General features: G+C 36.6%; 1 protein-coding gene across 4 annotated transcripts in view; it reads left to right on the plus strand.

Moving 5' to 3' along the window:
- TMEM131 (transmembrane protein 131) overlaps positions 1-26,346 on the plus strand; it is a 211,876-nt gene that overhangs the window by 138,116 nt on the left and 47,414 nt on the right. The window lies entirely within an intron of this gene.

Raw genomic sequence — 26,346 nt, forward strand, 5'->3', positions numbered from 1 at the left:
ATCATGCACATTAACTTTAAAATAGGAATCAAGTGGACCTGGTTAGTAAATATTTACCCATTTGTGGACATTTAATCTATTATTTATGCTGTCTCTTTGACCAAAGTTCTCAAAACCAAATGATTTTGTCAGTTTGTGTGATTATTTATCTGATCTGCACGCATCGAGATATGAAGCGTTAGCTGTTCTTCTTCTTTGTTCGCCTGCAGCACAAGGTTGCAGTTTAGCATCATTGACCAGTAGAAAGCATTGCATCATCTTTGCCCTCAGCCAGAGCAGGAATTTGGAATTTGTTCATTGTGCCAGTGATAGCTCACCTACTCTTTGGGAAGGACACCATGAGATCTTTAAGGTCCACCAACAGTTTGGGCACCCGCTTAACCTCAATCCGAGGATGACTGTATGAGGAAGTATGCAGCGTTACTTGCTGAATCGCCCTGTGAAGCGTTACTTGCTGCACACATTGATGAATCGCCCTGCCTGTGAAACACCATGATGGCGGTTCAAAGCTGGGTTGAGATTCAAACCCAGGCCAGACAGCTTCGAGTTGTGTGCGTATCGCTCAGGCAGGGGTCTTCAAATAATTTTGGTTGTGGGCTAGAACCAAAAATCTCGAGCAACTTTTGAGCCACACAACCAAAGACATTTTAAACAAGTAAAAGCTACATTGTGTTGACACCATCCCTTTAAAATGTTCTTGCATAAAAGTTTATATATTGGCTCCCCATTCTCACTAACATTCTTCTCTCAGGCAATTGGGTCATTAAGCAGGATTATTACAGTCGACAACTGAATAAAATTAATAAATAACAGTTACCATACAATCGACACTTTTGTATACAGTTGTAAACTAATAATCCTGCTTAACGACCGAATTGCTGTCAGGTCAGGTCAAGCCAGATCAGATCTGTGACTTGCTACAGGTATCGTGTAAATATGTACTTACCTGTTTCATGGTCGGGTTGTCGACGACTAAGCTGTCTCCCCCACCAGGTTATCTGGTGAGGAGGGTATATTAAATGGACACTCAGCAGGATGAAAAAAAAAAACCATATCAAAGGGTGGAGGAGATCGTTGTGAGCCAACGGCCATCCATATTTAGTGCCGAACTGTGTTTGTGGACGTCCTGCATTTGGGTTACTTTTGTGAGGAGGTTGGTGGCAGGATTTGCACTCCGGCCGCCGTTAAACCTTCACTCAGCAAAACACAAGAAAACCGCAAAGAGAATTGAAAACCAACTCCGTGGGAGTACTTCCTGTGCAGCTGCCCTCCGCAGGGCAGCTCACTGGATGATGAGATTGGGACAAAGCCTTTGGGCCCCCTACCCTTTAACAGGAGGAAAACCACGGGGTAACCTTCCCAAGTCCGATTGCGGTAGTGTGTGTCGGGGTGGTGCTGAGGTGTCGTCCACCAGACGGTGGTCTCCTTGGGTTAACCTGTCGCGGTCCCTTCGGGTGGGTGCCTGGAATGTCCGAAGAGGATGATCACCTGTCTCTGTTATCATCTGAGCTCAAGTGTTTGAACATCGGTATTGCAGCACTATCTGAGCTTCGGAGACCGGATAGTGGTGAGATCATGGCAGGTGGTTATCCCTACTATTGGTCTGGATGGTTTATATGAGACATGTGTTGGTCCCTGTGGGTCTGGAACTGTGAACTAAAATACCTGGTTCATGGTTTCAGCGCTCACAGGCTCATCGCTGGACTTGGTATTCCAACAATGGTGGTGTTGCAAAGGGGATTGACCATGTGCTCGTTGATGGTCGCTGGAGGACGATCCAGAACTGCAGGGTCTACCGCAGTCCTTAGTTCCTCAATACCGACCACCGGCTTGTGGTAGCAACTCTGAAATTGCACCTTAAATCCAGGAGAATGGTACCATCCCAGCCTCGACTGGATATTGGAAAGCCAAGGATGAGAGGGTAGCTGAGGAGTTTGCGAACGGCCTGAGTAGGGAATTGGGGGGTCTGGGTACTATGGGGAATATAGAAGAGTTTTGGAGTGCCTTCAGGACCACCATCCTTGATGTTGCCAGTGGATGTTTTGAAACTCACCGTAGGGTGAAGAAGAATTTTGTCTCAAGGTTATACTGGATACCATTGACCAGTCAGTCGCAGGGCCAGGCTTAATGGCAAAGTTGAGCTGTTCAGGGACTTGAGGCATAAAACCGTACATAAGCGATGAGCCTGTGTCGTGGGGCAGATTAAGTCAGTATCCCACAAGAATCTTTCAGTTGATGGTACAAGCTCCAAATTTGGTATACATGTGCTCCAGGACCCATTCTCTCAGAAAAGTACGTTACCCACGTTGAAAAACAAAATGGCCACCATTTTTCAAGATGGCCATCTCATAATATAGGAAAAAGGGTTTTCAGTGCTAAACGTCGATAAACAGGAACATGCTATTTATCTAAATGTTAAATAGATTGTTTTTTGACTGGAGAAATATATTTTGGCACTAATATTCGAAAATGGTTACCAGTTTTCAAGATGGCGGCCATTGCATGACTTAAAATCAGTACTTTTGTTGCTGTCTTACAAAATTATCACAGATATTGCTGGGCAACATCTGTGATCATGTATTGAGGTGATGCGGTCAAGCTCGATTACATTATGTGAATAAGAGTGATGTTAAAGCACAACCAGGGCACACTGGTGACATCACTGCTGTGAGACTCAGCATGGGGTTCAGTGTCAGCTTATAGTGTACTACTTGTAGCTGGAGTTTACTTATGTAAACTGTAGTTTGTAGTATACTCGAGTGTCCCAAATGCTATCTAATAAGCCCCTGTATATATTTCAGCTCGAAGTATAGCTCGTTGTAGTATTACACTATTAGATAGCCACGCCTGAATTGACAGGATGTGCCAGCGCGGGAGAGCCGAGCCAAGGGTAACAGGGCTTCAGTTACCCGGAAGGTGTACAGATCACACTGGACTTAAATGGCACTGGATGAACGATCGGGCTAGGTGTAGGGCGTTTGAATGTATGAACCTAGTTGTATCCCATATCTTATGTGCTTAAATGTATTTTGTACAGTTAGGTGGTAAAAGGATAAACCCTCGGCCTTAACCTGTTCAATATGTCCACTAATAATCCATTGAGTTGTACTCCTAAGACTGACTGGAGGAAGTGTTGCCTCTGTCAGACTGATACAAAAGAAGAGTTGAAGTCTCGCCCAACCCGTTATGAATGTAGTTCTGATGGTTATTCCATGATAGCAAAAAATCTACCACAATTTCAGGCAATCCACCAGTTACCGATCAGGTTAGACCCATCCAGATTGGATGAAGGAGGTGGTATTGAGAATACCCTGAGGTGAAATAGTGCCAAGTATCACCAAAATTGTCACAAAATGTTTGACAGCTATAAACTTGAGCGTGCCACTAAAAGAGCAGCTGAAATTCAAAATGATCCAGGAGAAGGGCACTCAAAAATGCGAAGAACTCGCATGGAAGTGCAACGGTGTTTCCAATGTGAATAGATACAACCAAAGTCGAAGTTGCGACAAGCCGTGACCATGCAGCTAAATGAGAGGCTTAATGAATGTGCTCGCAATCTTAATGATGGCAAGCTTTTGGCTGTGTTGAGCGGTGGAGATGTGGTTGCCCTGGAACTGAAATACCACTACTCTTGCTGAACAGCTCTGTATCATAGAGAGAGGGCACACATTGCAGCCAAGAACAAAGAACACAACAACAAGACAGAGCTCTTTGGGTTCCTTGCTGATAAGATCGTGACCATGTGTCCTGACAATGTCGTTGTTGTGACCAAAGGAGATCAGGCTCTTTCCAAAAGATCCATCAGTCTTGATGGCTTAAGTCCTTGCAACCACGAGGAAGCCGACTCCAGAATCTTCACTCATGCTCTTCATGCAGCCAAGCAACAGATGATGTCTGTTTTGATTAAAGCATGTGATACAGATGTTCTCGTTGTTGCCGTCAGTGTTTTTGCTACCCTCCAAGACGCAGGCATGGAAATGCTGTGGGTTGAATTTGGCCAGGGTCAGTTCATTCAGTGGTTGCCAATTCATGACATGGTGGCGAATCTTGGCCCAGACAAATCCAGTGGCATGCTGTTCTTTCACGCTTTCACTGGCTGTGATATTTTGTCAGCTTTTTGCGGAAAAGGCAAAAATACTGCATGGCAGGCATGGGAGGTTTACCCTCAAGTGACTCCCGTCTTCAAGAAGTTAAGTCAGTACCCACCAGTCGTGGAAAATGCAGACAACGTCCTTGAGAAGTTTGTCATCACCATGTATGACAAGAACACCACTATGGACAAAGTTGATGAGGCAAGACTGGACTTGTTCGCTCGGAAGCAAAGGTCTTATGATGCCATTCCACCGACAAGCGCAGCTCTCATACAGCATGTCAAACGGTCTGCCTACCAAGCAGGTGTCATATGGGGCCAGGCAACAGTGTGCAAAATGCAAACTGAAAGCCCTGCTAACTGGGGGTGGCAGAAAGATGGTGAGGTCTGGCAAGTCTTTTGGACGACCATTCCACCCATTGCCCAGAGTTGTCAGCAGTTAACAAAATGTGGCTGCAAGACGGAATGCCGAGGGCGATGTAAATGCTATTGCTTCAGTCTCAAGTGTACACAGTTGTGTGCATGCAAATGTGAGTACTAAATGATTGACTAATCCACCACGTGAATCAAAAGATAATAATTTCCTGCTGTATATGTTATATTATTCTTCATTTTTTTTCTTTTTGCAAAATGTCATGCTAAAAGAGCCTGTCGTCATTTAATTACGATTTTGTAAGTGCAAAAATGGATTTTTCTAACTCAAAAACATATATTTTGATGCATAGAACATTAAAATAGCATTATTCCATCAAAATTTAGCTCAAACACAGATTCAAACCACTTCAAATGGCGGCCATCTTGAAAAATGGCGGCCATTTTGTTTTTCAACGTGGGTAACGTACTTTTCTGAAAGAATAGGTCCTGGAGCACATGTATACCAAATTTGGTGCTTGTACCACCAAGTGAAAGAATATTTCAGTCATCTGCTGCACTAGTGCTGAGGATGGACGAGGAGGCCTATGTGCGAGGAATCTGTGAGGGGGTAGAGCATCACCTGTGGTCAAGTGATTCTCGTCCTGCTTACAGCGGAATTCGCGCATTACATTCCTCCAAGCCCGTCCCTTGGTGAACTGCAGTTCGAGCGGAGGGTGGGGTGCTCTTGATAGAGGAGTCCAAAGTGGAGGGTCGCCGGGCCAGTTACTTTGAGCAGCTGTACCCGGTTAATCTACCAGCTGTTGAGTTGGATGTCAGGGGTGTTACTGTCCTTATTGCTGAGCCTCCTATCAACTGTGATCCACCTTTGTTTATGGGAACACAGGCTGTGGTGAACTGATTGAAATGGGGTAAAGCTCCTGGGATCTTTACCTGGAGCTTTTGTTGCTGTCTTACACTACTATGTAAGACATCCATGCTGAACTTCTCAAGGCTGGTAGAAATGCTGTGCTCATGTCATTGCAAGCAGTTCTGTGCCCTGATGATACAGGCATCATCCCCACTGACTGGAATAGAGGCAATGTTGTCCCTCTCTGGAAAGGGAAGGGTGATGGCCAGGACTGCAACACCACCCGAGGGGTGGTGATGCTCTTAGTGCAGGGCAAGGTCTTTGCTTGGATAATTCTTGAGAGGACTCGCCGTCATCTGCTTGAGCACCATCTCCCAGAGCAGTCAGGCTTTACACCAGAGGTCAATGATTGACCATATCCTTGCCCTTCGGGTCCTCACCGAATGCAGACGAGAGTTTCGGCAGGGGCTGCTTGCAGCCTGTGTTGATCTCTGAAGCGTTTGATTCAGTGAACCGGGATACCCTCTGGAGGATTCTTAGTCTTCGTGGGGAGCAACCAAAACTGATCAATCCGATGTCTGAACTATACTCTGGAATTGAGAGTGCTGTCAGATGTGGTGATACCATCTCCGACTTATTTCCAGTTGTTACTGGAGTTCATCAGGGGTGTGTATTGGCCCACACACTTTTCAGTGCTTGTATGGACTGGATTCTCGGGAGGATGACTGCGAGATTAAGCTTCGGTGCGGTTTTTTTGGAATGTCAAGATCTCTGACCTTGATTTCGCAGATGATGCAGTCATCTTTGCAGAGACTGCCGATATCCTTTGGGGGGCCCTCGTGGTACTGAATGAGGAGTCAGAGCCTTTGGGATTACGGGTTTCGTAGTTCAAAACGAAGATCCAGGCTTTCAATGACATCTTGGAAGTTGCTTTCTTGTCTGTACCTGTTTGTGGTGAGGATGTTGAGGTTGCAGAGAGATTCACTTACCTTGGCAGTGATATTCATGTCAGGGTGAATATACTGATTCTGGCTCACTTTTCCCCATGTAAATGAATGGGGGATTTTCAGCGATTCATTTTTTTTTTTCCCCCTAAAAAGTAAACCCCCTTTTTATCCCAAGGTAAATTTATTTGTCTCCCCTTTTAACCTCGGGACACTTTTTTTTCAAATTACCAATGCAATAAGATAAAGATTTGTTCAAGTAGTAATGTGATTTGCCAAAGGTGATTCTCAAGAAATATCTGAAACGTGTAAGCCTCAGGACACTCTTTTTCAAATAACCAATGCATGTTGTTCAGCTCACTCATTGAACCTAAAAGGATTTGTTCATTCTCAAATTCCTTCAATTGTTTAATTTTCTTTGCACAATAATCCCCATCTAAAATATTTAAAAATAAAAGATTTGAATCTTTATATTTTTTAAGATACCCCTTTTGTGCCATTACAAAATGATAAACTTCTCTTCATGCTCTTGTTTGACCATCTCCTGAGCCACATATCATTTTGAGATTATAGTAAATTGGTTTTTCATTGTTCAATTGATAACCATCAAAGTTTTCAGTCCATTCAAGGATTTTTTTTTCTTTACATCCTCTAACTTACTAGTTTTTAAAATGATTTGCTTATTTGTTTTATTTACCTTTGTTTTAGTTATTTTTTCAATAAGACTTATTTGATATTTTTCACATTCATTATGTTTTCCATTTATATACCAAGACTGAGATTTTCTCCACTATTTAGTTTGATTAATACTTGGTTTGACCATTTATATATTGCAAAAAAACACGACGGTAGCCCTTAAAAAACCCTAACCCATCTTCCCATTGTTAAAACACAATCTATTCTATACACTCTATCATACAATATCCATATGGAACACAATCTATTCCATTATCTAAAATAAATCTCTTATCATCAAAGGCTCCGAATGCCTTTTTATTTACTTCTTCACTATATATGTTATGTTTATAACTTCTTATTGTATTCATTTTCCTATGTTCTTCTTTCTTATTCATCAAACAATTATAATAATTTCTAAAAGTTATTGATTTCTTTATTACATATTTCTTTATTCCCTTTAACCTCTTATCAATCTGATCACCATACTTGTAAGCATATGCCTTTGCTCTCAATCCAACAAACTCACTCATTACTTTTCCACCAAACTCATCCTTAAACTTACCAATAACCTTTTCATTCTTTTTGGAAAATAACTCGCTCTTCTTATTGAAATTACTTGTATCATATACTCCAATATTTTTCTTCATATCTTGAGAAACATCATCAATTTTTATATCTCGGATAAAACTATCAGTGTCCATATACAACAATGAAACATTTTCACCATACTCTTTCTTCAAGCCATTATACAAAGAATCATACATCAATATCTTTGATAAATCAAGAACTGCTGTTCCAATATAAATTGGTTTATCCATTACAATATTTTCCTTTTCCATATGAATAGCAGAAAAGTTCTCTGAAAAAACCTCTTCTCTCTTAAAACTTGGTTTATTTATCAATCTCGAAGCTTCTTTCCAAGATGTTGCAAATCTAATGTTTTGCCTGTTTCCAACATTCTCCATTGTCTTTCCAAAGGCAGCATTATTCATCAATTTATAGAATTCCCCTTCAAATTTTACCTTTGTATTTGTTCTCATATCTGTTTTTAATTTAATATACTTTTTCATCCAAGGACTTTGTTTAAATTTTAAAACTCTATGAATTTTAGCGACTCTCAATCCTTCTCTCAAAAACTGTTTCAAGCTTCTCTGATGCAAAACATATCCCTCTTTATCATAGAATGTTGTTAATAACTTTTCTGTTGATTTGCCTTTAATATTAAAACTTTTATGATAATCACTTAACCATTCTTTCTTTGGAGTTTCTTTCTCACATGCAAAAGGAAGGTCTTTATGCTTATTATGAAGATCACTCGGGTACCTCAAATCAACTTCAAAATTATAACCTTCTTCTTCCTCATTCAATTCCTCTTGAGAAGAAATAACAATATTCATCAAAGCCTTTTCATAATCCTTTTCTTCCACCCACTCTAATTTACCATAAGGCAGAGATTGAGACATTGCCCATCCATACAAATTATTAGCATCAAAATACATCAAATAATTACTATCTTTTTCACTATCATAATTTGGAAGATATTTATTCTTTGCTTTAGCATATCTTTTTGAACATACTTGTGATATTCCACCTCTCTTAGACTTCTCAATCATCAAAAGCATTTCTACATCATTGATTAAATATATATATATATATATATATATATATACATACATACATATATATATATATATATATATATATATATATATATATATATATATATATATATATATATATATATATATATATATATATATATCTCGTTTTGTCATTTTCAACATTGCACTCCAAGCTAAACCAGGGGCTGTGAAATAGTGGGCAGGATCTAATCCATAACAATTTTTATTATGACAGAGTGATCTAAAAGCTTTAAACACATCAGCTAACAATAAAACATCTGTTTTTAGATACAAATCATGATATTCTCCAAGGTTCTTTATCTAAAATATTTTCCAAATTTCTTGTGTGTGTTTATATTCCTTATCACTTATCTCTTCTTCATAAAGGTTATTACAGAAACTTTCTTTTGAAGGAAGTTGTGTTTCTTTAAATCTCATGAATGAATCCATATAATCATAAGGATAAATTCCCTTACTTGTAAAAATTTTCTCTTTACTTTGAATTTCATTCCTTGTTTGAATTTCCTCTCCAGTTACAATTCCCAAGAATTTCATCTTTAATCAGAATTTCCTCTTAGGTTAAAATTTCATTCATTGTTTGAATTTTCTTTATAATTAGAATTTCATCTTCAGTTAGAATTTCTTCATTAATTTCCTCATTAATTAGAATTTCCTCTTTCGTTAGCATTTCCTTTTTTGGAAAGAATGAATGAAGATTTGGAAAAGACCCTGTGGGGCTTAGATTTGATGCTAGGTCAGCTCGTGGTGTTCCCATACACTTGTAAGAATCTAGAAACCTAATACGAGTTAAAGGTTTTGTGGATATCATTTTTGTAAATGAAATATACTTTTGACTTGTGTTTGTTATAGCAGAAATATTCCCTGGTGTTTTTGAAAGTTCATTTATAAATAGATGTGTATCATATTTGGCGCTGTTGTGAAGAAGGACTGGAATAAAAGAAGGAAATTTATAATTAAGATTACAACAGGAATGAGCGGGACCTCTATATTTTCCAGTCAGATGACAATGATCCCTAACTTTAGACTCCTCAATTTCCTCCTCACATATATGACAGATATTGTTCTTTCTAAATTCTAATTTTTCTTCTTCGGTTAATTTCATTGGTTCATTTGTTTCTTTCATTAATTTAGTTAGTCTTATACAATCCTTTTCGAATCGTTTTACAAACTCTTGTGAAGCTTTTTTTCCACTAAAATGTTCAAGTTTATTATACTTTTCTCCAACAGATGATTTGATATAATAACAGAAACCACAAGGAATATGTTTTTGATATTTATTTGTATGTGATTCTTTTGGATAAGGAGAAGCAGTATTTATCTTTTTTTAGGATACATTCAAAATCAGCGTATATCACAAATGGGTGCATGATAGATTTATTATAATCTTCAAAAGAAATCTTTTCACCAGGTTTTGGAATTGTAATTTCAGCTGATTTATGATTACTACAATATTTTGAATGTTGTTCAAATCGTTCTTTTGTATGAAATTAATTAAGACATCGCTTCCAAGGATATATTTTGTTTGCTGTTCTGAATACCTGAGAAGAGATTAATCTTGATAAATTATTGATGTATGTATAATGTGAATTCTTTCCAACACTAAAATATAAAAGATCAATGTGTGTTTCTTCATTTTTATAGTTGTTTGAAATTTTTAATATTTGAACTTTGTTTGTATCCGTTAATCCATATACATTAATAGAAAGATTATTCTTTTTTCTCAAATTTTGGAATATCTGTTAGTGGCATTGGGAATTTCAAATCTTTAATGTCCAAGGTATTCTCATATTTCATATATTGTTTTACTCTTTCTGAATTACAATTTGGTGGATGTAAGTGCGCAAGAACAGACCAGAGAAAACATTTATTATCATTGTTCTTAATATTAACAACTGCCTTCTTTAGTTTTATTTCTTTTGGTAATTCAATATAAGAAGAAGCTTGAAGAGGGTTTGATTTTAGAATGTGTATTTCTAAAAAGATGATTTTTTTTAATATGAAACCCACTTCCTCCCACTGTATTATCAACATCCTCCTCTTGTCTTGATAGTTCTTCATCAACCCCACTATTCAAAAAATCTTGAAATGATGTTATAAAATGAAGATCTGTTCTTGTATAAGGAGTTTGTTCTTCATCTTGTCTTTTCATATTCATTTTCACTCCCATATAAAACTTTAAAGTTTTCATTTCTTTTAATGTCTTTCTAATAACTTTTTCAACATCAGGTTTCACTATTTCAATTGATTCAGCTATTGATGATGGACTGGGTTCTCCAAATTGAAAAATCCTTATTTTTATATGCCCTTTAAATGCCCCATCAGTGTTTTCAATATAATAGTCTCCCTTTACTTTAAACTCATTTTTATTGTGTTTTTGTGATTGAAGATGTCTATTATAACTACTCTTCAAAACATCCTTTGAGCAGATATCACAATGTTTTCTTTCTAACCCAAGAGGAGATCTTTGATGAAATAGATTAAATGTATGTTTGTTTGTTTGAAGGTGTTTTTTATAATGTTTATATTCGTAATTACAAACATTGCAGTACGTTGTATTCACCATATTTATAAAATAAAACTTTGCTTAAACTAAAATTTTCTTGATGAAAATTTCGTTTAATTTACAGGTGAATCTGTGCTTAAAACCATTTTATCCTCCAACTTTTTTCACTTAATAAATACAATGTTTCAAGACACAAAAGACAAGTTTCAATCAATCTCTTCATTTATAAAAGATACTGAGAAATATGTCAAGGATGTAAAATTGAACAAAGATAAATATAACAACTATTGGATAAAAACAATTATGGTGGATAAGATGAGTTCTTCAATTTCCTTCAGTGGAAGGGCTTTTCGTATACCTGGAAGAACATCAATTAAAGTATCTCTAACAAAAGTTTCTCCTCTCCTTCTGGCAATATATTCAAAACTAGAAAAAGCAATGAAACAAGAAAAAGTATCAAAAAATAAAAACCTTATGGATGAAGCTTGAGAAAGAAAAGATAAGACCATCTGTAATATGCAAGGAGAAATTTGTATTTTTTTCAACAACCCTAAAGATGTAAATCCTGATGAAATAAAGGATGTTAATATATCAGGTGAAATGACATTTCGTTCAATGGTAGTTAAGTATCATTTTAAAATTACCTTCAATATAAAAAATGTTGTAGTTGAATCTGGTAATGAAAAAAAGTGTATATATGTATATATATATATATGTATATATGTATATATACATATATATATATATATATATATATATATATATATATATATATATATATATATATATACGATGGTAATGTTATTAAATATGAGTCAATATGCAACTGAAAGTATAGATGAATTTCAGTTTAAGTAAAGTTTTACTTTATAAATATGCTCGACTTTCCTGATTCTCCATATGACAAATTTGAGAATTGTCCTGCCTGTGAAAGACGGGGATTAAACACAGAGTCAAAAGCCTATAAACAATGTATATTCTGTGATTATCTTCAAATTCATGATAATAAAAAATTTTTAAAGGAAAATAATTCTTTTAGATTTACACCAAAAATGAATTACTTGACAAGATTGATTGGAGAAATGAATGTAAAGTATGAGGGTGATAACACACCTTTCCTTACAAGGGAAGAAACTGAACGTATTAGAGAAATGTTCAAAGGATTGTTGTTATCTATTATTCACGATTGCCATTTTCAGGGAAATATCAACACAAAATATTGCATAAATAAAATAATGGATTATCTTAAAATTAAACCTGAACTTAGGATAAAATATAGAGTTTCTTAAAAAGCCAATAATAAATTAAATAACCTGTTTTCCAAATATATAAATGAATGATTTTTTACCCATTTGGGAAAATAAGATAAAATTTAACAATCATAAAAATCTTCCAAATTCATGAAGATGTCTCATAGTTGGTTCAAGCGGATGTGGAAAAACCTGCTTACTTTTGAAGATGCTCCTGACTACCAACTTTTTAGATTATGATAATTTAATAATTTTCACAAAGTCAAGTTTTCAACCTGAATATAAACTACTCTCACAAGGTTTTAATGCTGGTCTTCAAAAAGAGGATATAATCGCTTTTTTAAAACTTCAAAAAAACCTAAATGATTATAACATTGAAGATATAATTCAACTATTTTGTGATACACAGAGATGTAAAAAGAAATCAAAACCGATAACTTGTATTCTTCGTGATAATACGGATGATGTACCGTCTCCCCAAGATTTGGATAAATCAAAAAAGAACCTCGTTATCTTTGATGATTTTGTTAATGAGAGAAACCAAACGGGAATGGACAGCAACTACACAAGAGGGAGACATTCTTCTTGTAATTGTATTTATCTTAGTCAATCGTACTTTCAACTTCCTTGTCGTTCCATCAGAAACAATGCTAATAAAAAATAAAAAAAATGACCGTTTTTACAGCCATTTTTCCCTGCTGTGCAGGGGTTGGCTTTTTCTTGAGGCAATGTTTTATGGCCGGATGCCCTTCCTGCCGCCAACCCTGGTCGCCTCTTACGACACACAGGGATATGGTACACCTATTCTAACCGGGGCATACACCGGGACCAGTACACTGGTACTCATTTCGCCGACCTCAGAAGGATGACAGGCTGAGTCAACCCCCTGGTGTTAATTCAGCAACCAACGGGGCTTGAACTCAGGACATTTGGATCCCAAGCCGCCACCCTAACCATGAAGCCAACACCAGGCTTAGAAACAATGCTAATACATATATTTTATTCAAGTTAAATTCAATTGATATAAATAATTTTTGGAGAGATAATTGTTCTACATTATGTCGTAAAAACGAATTTGGGGATTACATGAAGCACACGACTGAAAAATATAAATATATTGTTGGGAAACAAGATGAGATATTAAGGGATATATTTTTTGTTTTATAAACAATTACAGATATAAATGACAACAATTATTATAAATCTTGTGGGTAAATCTGCTTCTGGAAAAAACTTTAATAAATCAAGGTTCTTGTGTAGTACAAATGAGAAAATTGTAAATTTACTTAAAAAACACCCTGTGATACGCATTGTATCAACAACAACTAGAGCAATAATACCTGGAGAAGTAAAAGGTGAAGATTATCACTATATTTCAGTGGAGGAACATATGCGATTGAGGAATGAAGGTCAAATATTTGAGGAGGTTTCTCTTGGTACAACAAAATATTCACATTGTAAGAGTGAGTTCAGGAAACTAAAGGCCCAGTCACACCTTGACGTTTTAGCCAACGTATGCCGATTTTTGAAAAAATTTTCTAAAACGCTGGCACACGTTGAATACTTTATGGGTAAGTTTTGATAACATTGAGAGCACGCTGAAAAACACTGCCATACGTCGTTGTACGCTGGCTTTAAACGTTGTACTTTTTGGTTGTCCTCAAATTTTTGCATGCTTGAAATTTCACGACGTATGCCGGCGTATGACTCACACGTTCCGCTACGCTGGCCACAAGTTGTATGCACGGTCTGCGATCATTGACAGACATCAACACATGCTACTTGTAAGTTAATCATAAGTTGAGACGCCGAGGTAATGTTTAGCGTACCTGAAACTTATTTCTAACCTATGATTAACGTGTTGTTGGCACGTTACGCGATCGTTGCCACACATCGACAGACGTTACTTTTAAGTTACTCATAGGCTGAAAGACGTCGGTATAATGGATCGTCCTTGCGTCCACGGCCAGGACACTTATTTGCAGCATTCTTCAAACTTTTCTTCGGCATGACGAGGATGTTCACATTTCGATGTCTAGCTTGGCTATGATTCCAATTGTCCATCGGCAGCGTCCATTTAAAATAGTCGAGTTTGAGCGTTTTAACACGTTCAGAAGAAACGCTTCAAATTTCCAAAACCCAGCGTCAAAAAAAAGGCGAGTGACAGCAATTTAAATCGTTCATTGTAAACAATGAAAATAGTTGAGTGGTACCGTTTAAAAGTCGTTGAGTGTAAAAAAAAAAATCCAATTGTTGAGCGCAAGCGTCTACTTTCAATAGTGGAGTTTGAGCGATTTAGCACGTTCAATAGAAACGATTAAAATTTCCGAGCGCCAGCGTCAAAAAACAAAGGCGAGTGACAGCAATTTAAATCGTTCATTGTAAACAATGAAAATAGCTGAGTGGTACCGTTTAAAAGTCGTTGAGTGTAAAAAAAAAATCCAATTGTTGAGCGCAAGCGTCTACTTTCAATAGTGGAGATGCAGCCATTTAAATCGTTAAGTGTGGCAGCCTCTGAATAGCAAACCCCACGTCACCAGCAAAGATAAACTGCCGTACGATATGGATAAGTTAGGCTATCGTTGGGCATAGTTTGTGAACGCCGGCTACACGATAATTATTCGTTGGTATACCGTATCTATAAGTTATCGAAGCACTCTATGCACATTATTAGTTCATTGTGCATTTGTCCAACCCGTTATGAATAGACCTAAATCGTAAAAACAAGCCATAGCTCATTGTTGAAAAAGCCCCATAAAAAATTAGCCGCGAAGAACTTCGAACAATGGTGCAAAGATGTCTCCTACCCGTGGACACGCGGACGCGAGGAGGATCCATCATAACCCACACCCTCCCCCTCACACTCACCTACTACTGCCAGCATGAACAAACTACTACTAATACTAATACTGATACTGATACTGCTGACATGGACATCGACTCAAAAAGGACTCGAAAACACTGTTGGGTTCCCCTTTTGTGAACACCATTTTTATATACCAATTCCCAAAATCGCTGGAACACGTCTTTATATGGCAGTTGTAAGTTAGAAACACGTTCATTTATTTTTTTTGTCGACCGGAAGACGTCATTGGAATACGTCTACATACGTCGATGTGTGTTGGGACTACATAAAGAATTGGTTCAAAGCACGTCAAACATAAGTTAGAAATAAGTTTCACGTAAAAAAGACATTACCGCGACATGTTTCGACTTATGAGTAGCTTATAAGTAGCCTTTGTGGACGTGTGTAAGCGTCCGCATATCGTGTGTACAACTTATCCCCATCGCATGCGGAACGTGTGTCATACGCCAAGTACGTCGTAAAATTTTTAACATGTTTAAAATTTCTTGACGTACTCTACTTACTACGACGTATGATAGCGTACTTTAGCGTTCTACTCATGTATACCAAACTTACTCATACCGTATTTGACGTGCCCCAACGTTTTCGACACATTTTTCTTTAGTCGGCATACGCTGGCAAGATCGCCAAGGTGTGACTGCGATGTTGACACTTCCATTTCTACGGAAGTTATGATTTGAATCGTTGTGCGTCAGCCTTTTAATAGGCTACGTCACGACATCGTCGGCGATGCGTGCAACGCGCTATGCCAAAGTTAGACTATCGTTGGGCATAGGTTGTGTAGGCCGACAACAGGTTCAGCATTCGTTGGTATAAGTTATCTATAACACAACGAAACGTTCTGTGTCCGTTACTAATGCGTTATACATAAGACCAAGTCGCTATGAATACGTCCGAATCTTTAAAAAAAAACATCAAAAGTTCAATGTAAGCCAGCGTTTTACATAAATTTTAATATGTTGCCATCGCTGGCTAAAACGTCAAGGTGTGACTGGGCCTTAAAATCTGGTGGTCTTGGGATATTAGAAACTAATCCAGAAGGAACGAGACAAATTATTAAACATCTGAGCTGAGTGAAGATTTTATCATTTGGTTTTGATGTTGATGAAGAAACTCAACACAAACGAATGAAAAGCAGAGATGCAAGTATTAGTGAAGAAGAAATTACAACTCGTATTAATGTTAATAAAGAATTTGATGAAATATTTAAAGAAAAGGATTTATTTGAACACATCCACTTGGATGATGAAGAAAAGGAAAATTTCCCTGTTGATCTTTACAATCCATTAAATGATATTTTCCAATAAATAAATGGATGTGAAAGAAAGAGCAAGAAGATTTCAGGAACATCAAGAGTTGGTTTCAAAAGTTGTCAAACAACAGGAAGACATAAAGAAGAAACACAGACAGAAACTAATGGGCGAAGAAGCATTTGAAAGAAAACAAGAGAAATTTTTTAAACCACTTTTAAAAACTTCCCAAGAAAAAATGAAAGATGTTTCCACACTTCCCACAGGAGAATAGACTCCTAAAAAACTTTAAATGTTAAAAGATTTTGATCAAATGACGGAGGAAGAATTAGAATATGATGATGAAGGTTTATTTCAACAACTGGAAGAGATTAATCAACCCCTTAATTATATTGTGAATGCTCTTCAAAACAATGAATATTCAGCGGATTCAAAAACCAAAGCAGGACTCATTCCAACAGAACAACCAGCAATATTTCATCTTGTTCAAGAAAAGGTATTGATATTTAATGATGAATTAAGGTTCTTGAGTTCTGCTCAACCTCCTGTAAAACTAACTCCGAGATTAATGTTTCTTCTCACAAAAGATGAAAGACAAGGTTCAACTGTGAGGATGAATCAAAGTATATTGATAAACCATTGGATATGAAAAATAATGATGATAAAGTATATATTGATCTGCTGAACTCTGTTGATTATAGGGTTATTCTTTCTGGTAAAAGTAGGAAGAATGAGAAGGAGAAACGCATTATTCAGGCTTTAAGTATCCTTGGTTCAGGTGTTAGTTTTCTTCCAAATGACCCATCACAATTAGTGAATAGACTGTTATTGTTGTTCGGCAGTAAGAAGGCTGTAAATAACATTTGTTTTAATGAAGCATCAGCCATTTTCGACCAGTTGATGAACATGAAAATAATTAATAAATATCAATATAAAGACATTTTATCTCATTAAATAAGATGAGAAGCACAATCCTTAGTTTCAATTTCACAACAAGCGACCACACATCTTCATTCACATACCCACTACAACTTGATACAACAAAAGAATATGAGGCATCTTTATTGTCCATGGAAATTTATAATACCTTATTTAATATAACCGAGAAAAATGACAAGTTTAGTTATAATCCGGGAAGTGGATACAAAACGATAAGTCTCACCCGGAGCATATGAGATTTCTCAAATATCTTCCGAAATTGCTCGTCTTATGAAAGAACAGGGTGATGAACCAAAAAATATTGTTATAGACATTCAAAAACATACTTCAAAATCAACGATTAAACTTAAAAATAACTACAAGGTTGAATTCACAATTGATAATTCATTTGGAGAGTTATTGGGTTTCTCCTCAAAAAAGATTGAAACTAATGGGACGTTTTACAGTGATAATGTCATTCAAATGTCCTCAGGAATAAATTCGGTGTTAATTCACTGTGATTTGATTGATGGTGCTTATAATGATGGAATAAAAACAAATACAATATTTTCATTCAGCGCATACTCAACCCCAATTGGTTATAAATTCAATATGGAACCCAAAAATTTGGTTTATCTCCCTGTATCAGGAAAAACCATACACAGAGTAAATTTTAGGATTACCGACCAAGATAATCGTATGATTTCTTTAAATGGAGAAGTTATATCCATCAGAATTCAACGACATGAAGTTTTCCAAAAAATAAATACGATGGTTATTGTGAGGAAACACGAGTTGGGAAAATATAAAATAATTACAGGGGATGGGATGTTCCTTTCCCCATACTACAAGGGTGAATGTATGTATCTTGGTGGAGGATACTATAAACATAAGAGACAAAGGGGTGTTGGACATCAATTTAGAGGAGATGGGATAATTGATACTCTAATGGGTATTGGTTCAACTATTCTTAAACATAAAGACCTAATTGGTTCAACTGCTTCTGCTGTGGGAAATGTAGCAGGTGCTATAAAGAGTATAAAAGATGCCCAAAAGGAATCTCAAATTACAAGCAATAAAAGAAATTAAGAAAGGCAAAACTCAGTTGTCTCCCCAAGAACGACAGAAAATAATTTGAATACTTGGATCAGGGTTTCAAAAGTTTTAACATCTTTTTTCCTAAATACATACAAGTATGGAAGCAATTGATAGTATCTATGATTTGGATGATACCATTGTCATCTCAAACTCCACTAAAAAAGAAGATTACTTCAAGGTAAATGCAATAACTGGAACAGACTGGAATGCAAATGGTACAAAAAGTTTTGAAATAAATAATCAACAAACCTATTTGAATCTATCCGAAAGTTTCTTGTTGTGTAAATTTAAATTCACTAAGGCTGGGAATAACACAAACGCTGCACTCGTAAATGATTTCTTCTGGAAAATGTTTGATAGTGTTCGTTTGTGCATTGGAACACAAGAAGTTGAAGCGGTTGATTATGTCTCTGCTGTATCTGAAATGATGAAATTTACACTATATTCATTCGGTGATAGAATGGGAAAGGGGTCTGTCGAAGGTTTTATTCCTGATATGTCAACGGGAACAACCACAGATCCTGGATATACTCAAAGGAAAGGAGCGTATAATGATGATACAAAAGCAGTTAATAATTTTACTGTGGCAGTTCCTCTTCAAGGTATATTTGGATTTTTTGATCATGATAAGGTTTTCTATGGACATAAAATTAGATTTCAACTCCAAAGGAATGATAATGAAAATAGATTGCTTTTTGGTGTTGGTAATGCTTTTGGTGATCAGATTAAATTTGTAATTGATGAAATGAGTTGGTATATTCGTGAATATACTCCTCATCTTAAAACAGAAGAGATGTTGAATAGAAGACTTAACTCAAAGAAACCACTCAGTGTATCATATCTCAAAAGAAGATGTCAACACGTTAAACTCAACCAAACCACTTACACGTGGAATTTGGGTGTTCTGGAAGGAAAGACACGATATCTGTGGATCATTTTTTAAAAAGCCAGATGGTAATACTGCGACTGATAAGAATAATGCATTGAGTGATAATGCTAAGGTGAAACAACTTCGCGTTTCTCGAGATAAAGCGAGATTGTTAGTTGGAGATATGCTTTCTTCTATCGCACAAGCAGGTGTAAAATTAACTAAAAGAGGTAATGGATTATATCTTTCTAATAAATAAATGAGCATTGATGAGTGGTTTAAAGAATTTGGAAAGAATACAACATCAAATTTACAACTTGTCAAATATTGTAAGAAATTAAAAATTCAGAATGTGGTTATTTGTATGAGGGATTAATTAACAAATGTGCCGAAACATACAAAGAATATTATTATGAACTTAGAAGATAATAATGGGAACGGTTCTCATTGGGTTTGTATTTTTAATAGTCAAGACAAATATTATTTTGATAGTTTTGGTCTTCCACCACCTGTTGAAGTTATTAAATTCTAACAGAATGGTGTTTATCAAACATTTCAAGTCGAAGAATTAAATTCCAAGTGTTGTGGTCAATTATGTCTCTATGTGTTATTTCAACTCAACAAAAATAAAAAAAAATTTATGACATTTTTAATCTAATATAAATGACTTATGTTGGTAAAGATGGTTCTATCTTTGGTGTATCCCAAGAACTGGATATTGATTTATCAAATTATTACACAAAGGCACAGGCTGAACGACATAAATATAATATAACCAAAAATATTAACATGAAAAATGCTTATAAATTAAAAAATTATCCAAGCCTGACTGACGCGAATGACTTGGTGAGATAAAGTGATTTATCACAATATATATCCTTAAATAAAACGGCCGTGTATTCCAAAGATACAGAAGTGTTGATTTTTTTTTTATCTCCAGGCCATACAGAATTCACAGTTCGAATTAAAATAAATTTTTATAAAGAAGGGCGTATCATTTGTATGAGAATAGAACAATGGGGGTATGATATGAATGATTTCGGGTATAATTGGTCATTTAAAATTGACCTAGAAGACCTGGAACAATTATATCAGTCTCGTAAGGAAGAATATTATACACTTGGTATTGAGAATGAGTTTTCTGGAAGCACGATTAGTAAACAACAAATAAAAGAATTTAACAAGGGTAAATATAATAATGGTTTTGCCATAGTTTATATCATGAAAACAGAAAAAACAGGATTATATATAATAAGTAAGGAAATACAAAATGATTTAACTATGGGAAGATGGGGAGGTGTTTCGTGCCATAATATTATTCTAACATATATTTCTAATATGTAAATGACAGCAAGAAGGCTTCAAGAAAATTATCATTTGTGTCCAAGCATACCTTCAAGAAAAGGCTATTCGGTATTTTAATAAATATGTTCTACAACATAAGAATGAGGTATTTTCAATAAAAGATTGGCATTATGCTGATGTTGATAAACTGACAACTTTGGATTTAATTTGAATGTTAAATAATGAAAAAATTATAAAGTTAAGAAAACATAAGGCTCTTTTAGAAATTCAAAAGAAATTTTATTGGTTTCCTGTTGTTAAAAAAATTATTTTGGATGCAGGAATAACAAGAAATCCTGATGAATGTATGATATTCTATGGGGTGTAAGCGATTCAAGGATAGTAAGGGACGAGGAAGGAGTTGAAGAGAAAGAAGAGGAGGAAAAGGAGAAGAGAGAGAAGGAGGAGAGGGAGAAGAAAGAAGAAAGAGAAGGAGGAGAGAGAGAGAAGAGAGAGAAGGAGAGGAAGCAAAGAGCGAGACTTAATAAATATGAAAATATGGAAACCAGTGAGATTAAAAAAAGATTGGGGGTATTACAGAAAATAACTCAACCCACCAAGGAGGAAAACAAAGAATTGACAAGTCTATTTGCAATATTTTCGACAACACTATTGACATCGGCAAGATATTCATTTTAATTCAAGTTTTTCATTTTTTTTTTCTTAAATAAATGGAGGAGAGAGTGAAGGCATTTCTGAGGATTCTTTATGTTTTAAAAATTAAGATTCAAATGTGCATGTTGGAAACGAAAAAGGTTTTTGCACTGCAGGAATTTTTCTCACAAATAAATGAGTTATTGTCTGAAATGTAAAAAGAAAACTAATACTAAAAATATTTCATATATTAAAAGTAAAAATAACAGGGTTATACAAAAAGGTATATGTTCGGTGTGTGGTTCAAAAAAAAAATCAATTTATCTCCAAACACAAACTCGGAGGAGATATACAAAAGTTTTTATCAGGAAGTAAATTTACAACTACTGGAATACCAGGGGAATTACATCTCCCAGGGTATTCTTTCTGTGGTCCAGGCACAAACTTTGATAAAAGATGAGATGAGACAGACAATCCTAAATCATGGAGTAATCCCATCAATAGAGTTGATGAAGTGTGCATGAGACATGATATTGATTATGGGAATACCACAACTTTGGAAGAAAAGCATGAAGCCGATAGAGAAATGTTGTATAATTTGTCTCTGATACAAAATCCAACCTTGAGAGAAAAAGTTGATCGGTTCATCGTGAAGAAGATGATCAGTGCTAAATTGAAACTTGGACTTGGAAATTCAAAAAACTTATAGGCTCTAATGATGTCATTAAGACTGAAGGGCAATTAGCTGATGAATTACATAAACCAATATTCACAAAGTTTCGTAGAAGGAAGGTTTATTCCAAGGAAGTTGATTATATCTGGTCCGCTGATTTGATTGAACTCAATAATGATAAGGGGGGTACAAGTATGCTTTAACCGTTATTGATTTGAGGAGTAGATACGCATGGGTTGTCCCTTTAAAAAACAAAACAGGTAATACTCTTATGTTCGCCTTTCAACAGATATTTAATAAAAGTAAGAGAAAACCTAACAAATTGTGGACTGATGAGGGTAGAGAGTTTTATAACAAGACATTTATGAATTTTTTAAAAAATAACAGTATTACAATATACAGTACCTTTAATGAAGGGAAGGCTGTTGTTGTTGAACGTTTTAATCGTACCTTAAAAGAGACTCCATAAAAAATTCACAGAACTCGGTTCACAACAATGGTCATCCTTTATTCAGGATATTGTGGATAAGTATAATGACACGATTCACACGTCAACGAATATGAAACCATCAGAAACATTTACAAAATTAAAATATGAAAAAGAGATTAATATCAGAAAACCTAAGTTCAAAGTTGGTGATATCATAAGAATATATAGGTGTAAATCTCATTTTGAAAAAGGTTATATTAAACGATGGACGAACGAACTTTTTAAAATTGTTTATGTAATAGATACGGTTCGTTGGACTTATAAGATATATGCTTTAGAAGGGGAAGAGATTTTAGGTTCATTTTATTCACAGGAATTACAAAAGACAAAACTAAGCAGATAATACCCATGGGAGCAATGGGTTGGTCCTTCACTCCCTCCTACGAAACACCGTTGTGGACACTCGAGGGCCAAGTCCGAGGTGTATAACAGTATATAATATGTGTGAAGGGGGACGTTCTTTGATCTGTGAACCCCAAACACAGAATCCTCAACTGAATAGTCAAGGCTTAACTTTTGTTTGTTGGTGTGTGTGTGTGTGTGTGTGTGTGTGTGTGTGTGTGTGTGTGTGTGTGTGTGTGTGTGTGTGTGTGTGTGTGTGTGTGTGTGTGTGTGTGTGTGTGTGTGTGTGTGTGTGTGTGCAATGGGAGCAATGGGTTCGCGCTTCACTCCCTCCTACTATACACCGTTGTGGACACTCGAGGGCAAAGTCCGAGGTGTATAGCAGTATATAATGTGTGTGAAGGGAGACGTTCTTAGATCTGTGAACCCCAAACACAGAATCCTCAACTGAATAGTCAAGACTTAACGTGTGTGTGTGTGTGTGTGTGTGTGTGTGTGTGTGTGTGTGTGTGTATGTGTGTGTGTGTGTGTGTGTGTGTGTGTGTGTGTGTGTCCCAACCCTCACATTCAAAATCTCAACCCCAACCCCCCAACCCTCACCCAACACAATGTCTTTTTCAAAATGAGATTTCCACCCATATATTTTTTTTCACGTTTTTTTTCTTCTCTTCTTCCAATTCTGTCTTTTAAGGCTTTCAGGTTTGATGATGTAGAAAGGGGGAGTAAGCCTGCACTTTCTTCCCAGAACTAACAATATATATTTTTTATGTGTTTTTCTCTTCTTCCAATTCTGTCTTTTAAGGCTTTCAGGTTTGATGACTTCGAAAGGGGGAGTAAGAACTTTCTTGATAGGTTTAGATCCCAAAGAGTGGTCGCATTTCAAGTCTCCAAAATAAACCCAACTTTTCAAGTCTCCAAGGTATAACCACATTCCTGTTGAGTTTCCAAGATACGTATCACATTGTGAGTTATCAAGCCAGAACCCACATTTCAAGTCTCCAAAAATATAACCATCTATCCCAGACTTCAAGGTCGAATCACAATTTCCAGAAATATTGTAGGTTTCGGTGATAGATCTCACATAGTATAACTGTCGATCATCAAGGAAAACTCCATTTTTCCAATTTTTATGGGTTTCAGTGAAAGATCTTGCATAGTATAACTGTGGATCATCAAGGAAATCTCCATTTTTTCCAATTTTTATGGGTTTCAGTGATAGATCTCACATCGTATAACTGTGGATCATCAAGGAAAACTCCATTTTTCAAATTGTCTGAAATTTGTGAGTCTCCAAGGTAAAACTTGTATTCTGGCTCATCAAGGTAAACTTGTTCAGGGGGTATTGTCTTGATAACTCACAATGAGTACTATTGTTGCAAAACTCTTTTTCAGGATTTTGCTGGTCTCCAAGGTATAACTCTTTGGTTGGGTCATCAAGGATGAACTCGTTCTGTGGGTCTTGGTCGCTCATAAGGTCTTCAACCAAGCCAACAATTTCGCCCCAAGTTGTCGCAAAAGCAGTATTTTCATTTCGTATTTCAGATACAATTTCCTGTGAGAGAAAATAATAATGTATTAATTAAGTTATTTAATTATTCAATGAGTCGATGCTTAAATCAAACTGAAAATAGGGAAATAAAATCTTACCTCAATGGATAAGAGGTTTCAATTCAGTTCATCAACTTGAAGGTTTAGTTCCAGACAAGTAGTCGATCTCCAGGCAAGCACACAGCACACCATTACCAGCAAAAAAAAAATGTTTAAAATGAAGCCTGGGCTTGAGGCTTTTATAGGGAAAGACTGGTGGGTGTGGTTTTCTTTGGAAATTCCCTGGGCAAGCCCAGGCAAATTTTTCAAAAGCATAACATTCTTGAATTTTCTCGTGATTTCTTTGTGAGTCAGAGATGAACTGGAAATGATGGAAGAGTAGGCGGGGCTTAGCAAAAGTGGGTGGGCTTAAGAAAAGTGGGCGTGGCTTATAAAAATACCTCATGAAACTTTGGCGGGACTGAGGAGAAGTGGGCGGGGCTTAGGGAAAAGTGGGCGGGGCTCATGAAAGTGGGCGTGGCTTACCAAAAAATAACCTGTGGCTCAGGAGGTGGTCAAACAAGAAAGAGCATTAAGAGAAGTTTATCATTTCGTAATGGCACAAAAGGGGTATCTAAAAAAATATAAAGATTCAAATGTTTTGTTTTTAAATATTTTAGATGGGGATTATTGTGCAAAGAAAATTAAACTATTGAACTAATTTGAGAATGAACAAATCTTTATAGGTTCAATGAGTGAGCTGAACAATATGCATTGGTTATTTGAAAAAGTGTCCCGAGGCTTACATGTTTCAGATATTTCTTTAGAATCACCTTTGGCAAATCACATTACTACTTTACTACTTGAACAAATCTTTATATTATTACATTGGTTATTTGAAAAAAAGTGTCCCTAGGTTAAAAGGGGAGACAAATAAATATACCTTGGGATAAAAAGGGGGTTTAATTTTTCGGGGGAAAAAAATGAATCGCTGAAAATCCCCCATTCATTTACATGGGGAAAAGTGAGCCAGAATCAGTATTTTCACCCTACTCATGTCTCTGCTGGCTGTGAGCCAGAGGTCAACAGACTTTTGGGTCAGGCTTGGGGAGTCATAGATTCACTGGATCACGGGGTGTGGCGCTGTCGGTACTTGTGCAGGTGGACAAAAGTCCGAGTATTCAGGTCCTTGGTGCTTCCAGTCTTGCTCTACAGATCTGAGACTTGGACTCTGACCAGGGATCTGAGACAGAGACTTGATTCCTTTGGTACCAGGTCTCTTCTTAGAATACTTGGCTATCGCTGGTTGGACTTTGTGTCCAACGAGCGGTTGCTGAGAGGCTCAAATGAGATTTGTTACCTGTATAGTCCGTGAGCGTCAGTTGCGGCTGTATGGACATGGTGCCCGTTTTCCTGACGCTGATCCTGCTCACCAGATTCTCTCAGCGAGGGAACCTGGTGAGTGGAGCAGGCCAATGGGGCCGACCACATGCTTCGTGGTTACAGCAGGTTGATCAACATCTCAAGGAGATGAGGATGGGCCACGCATCTGTCGGGGGGGATGGCCAGATGGAGGCCTCTGGAGTACTGGCAGAAAGTAGATGCAGCAACGCGCTGATCCTGCGCATTCTCCCATACCTGACCTGACCTCACACTTCACCTCACCATTTGCTATCTGGCCGACATGCCATGATGATGTTCGAACCTTCATTTGTGCGAATGAATAAAACAACTCGTTTATTGAAATATTATAGTTACAGCAAGTTAAACTATGATTGGATAGGGTATTGCGGAGTATGTGAGCAGTAGTGCAGTCACTTTTGCTTGTCTATGATCTTGTCAACACAGGAAATGCAGTCAATGCAAATGGTGTGGTTCACTAAATGTGAGCTGTGTACCTTTGTCAAGAGGGGCATGTATTTACCAATATAAAGTCGATGAATGAGTAATGTTAAATCGATTTCATAGTCCAACAAATATATGTCATTTTCTGTCTGTGTGTAACACCACTCATGCCAAAACTACTCAGCTAACTGCCACCAAACT

Source organism: Eptatretus burgeri, chromosome 13 (assembly GCF_056783735.1).
Source record: "Eptatretus burgeri isolate ZD-2024b chromosome 13, Ebu_testis_v1, whole genome shotgun sequence".
Lineage (NCBI taxonomy): Eukaryota > Metazoa > Chordata > Myxini > Myxiniformes > Myxinidae > Eptatretus > Eptatretus burgeri.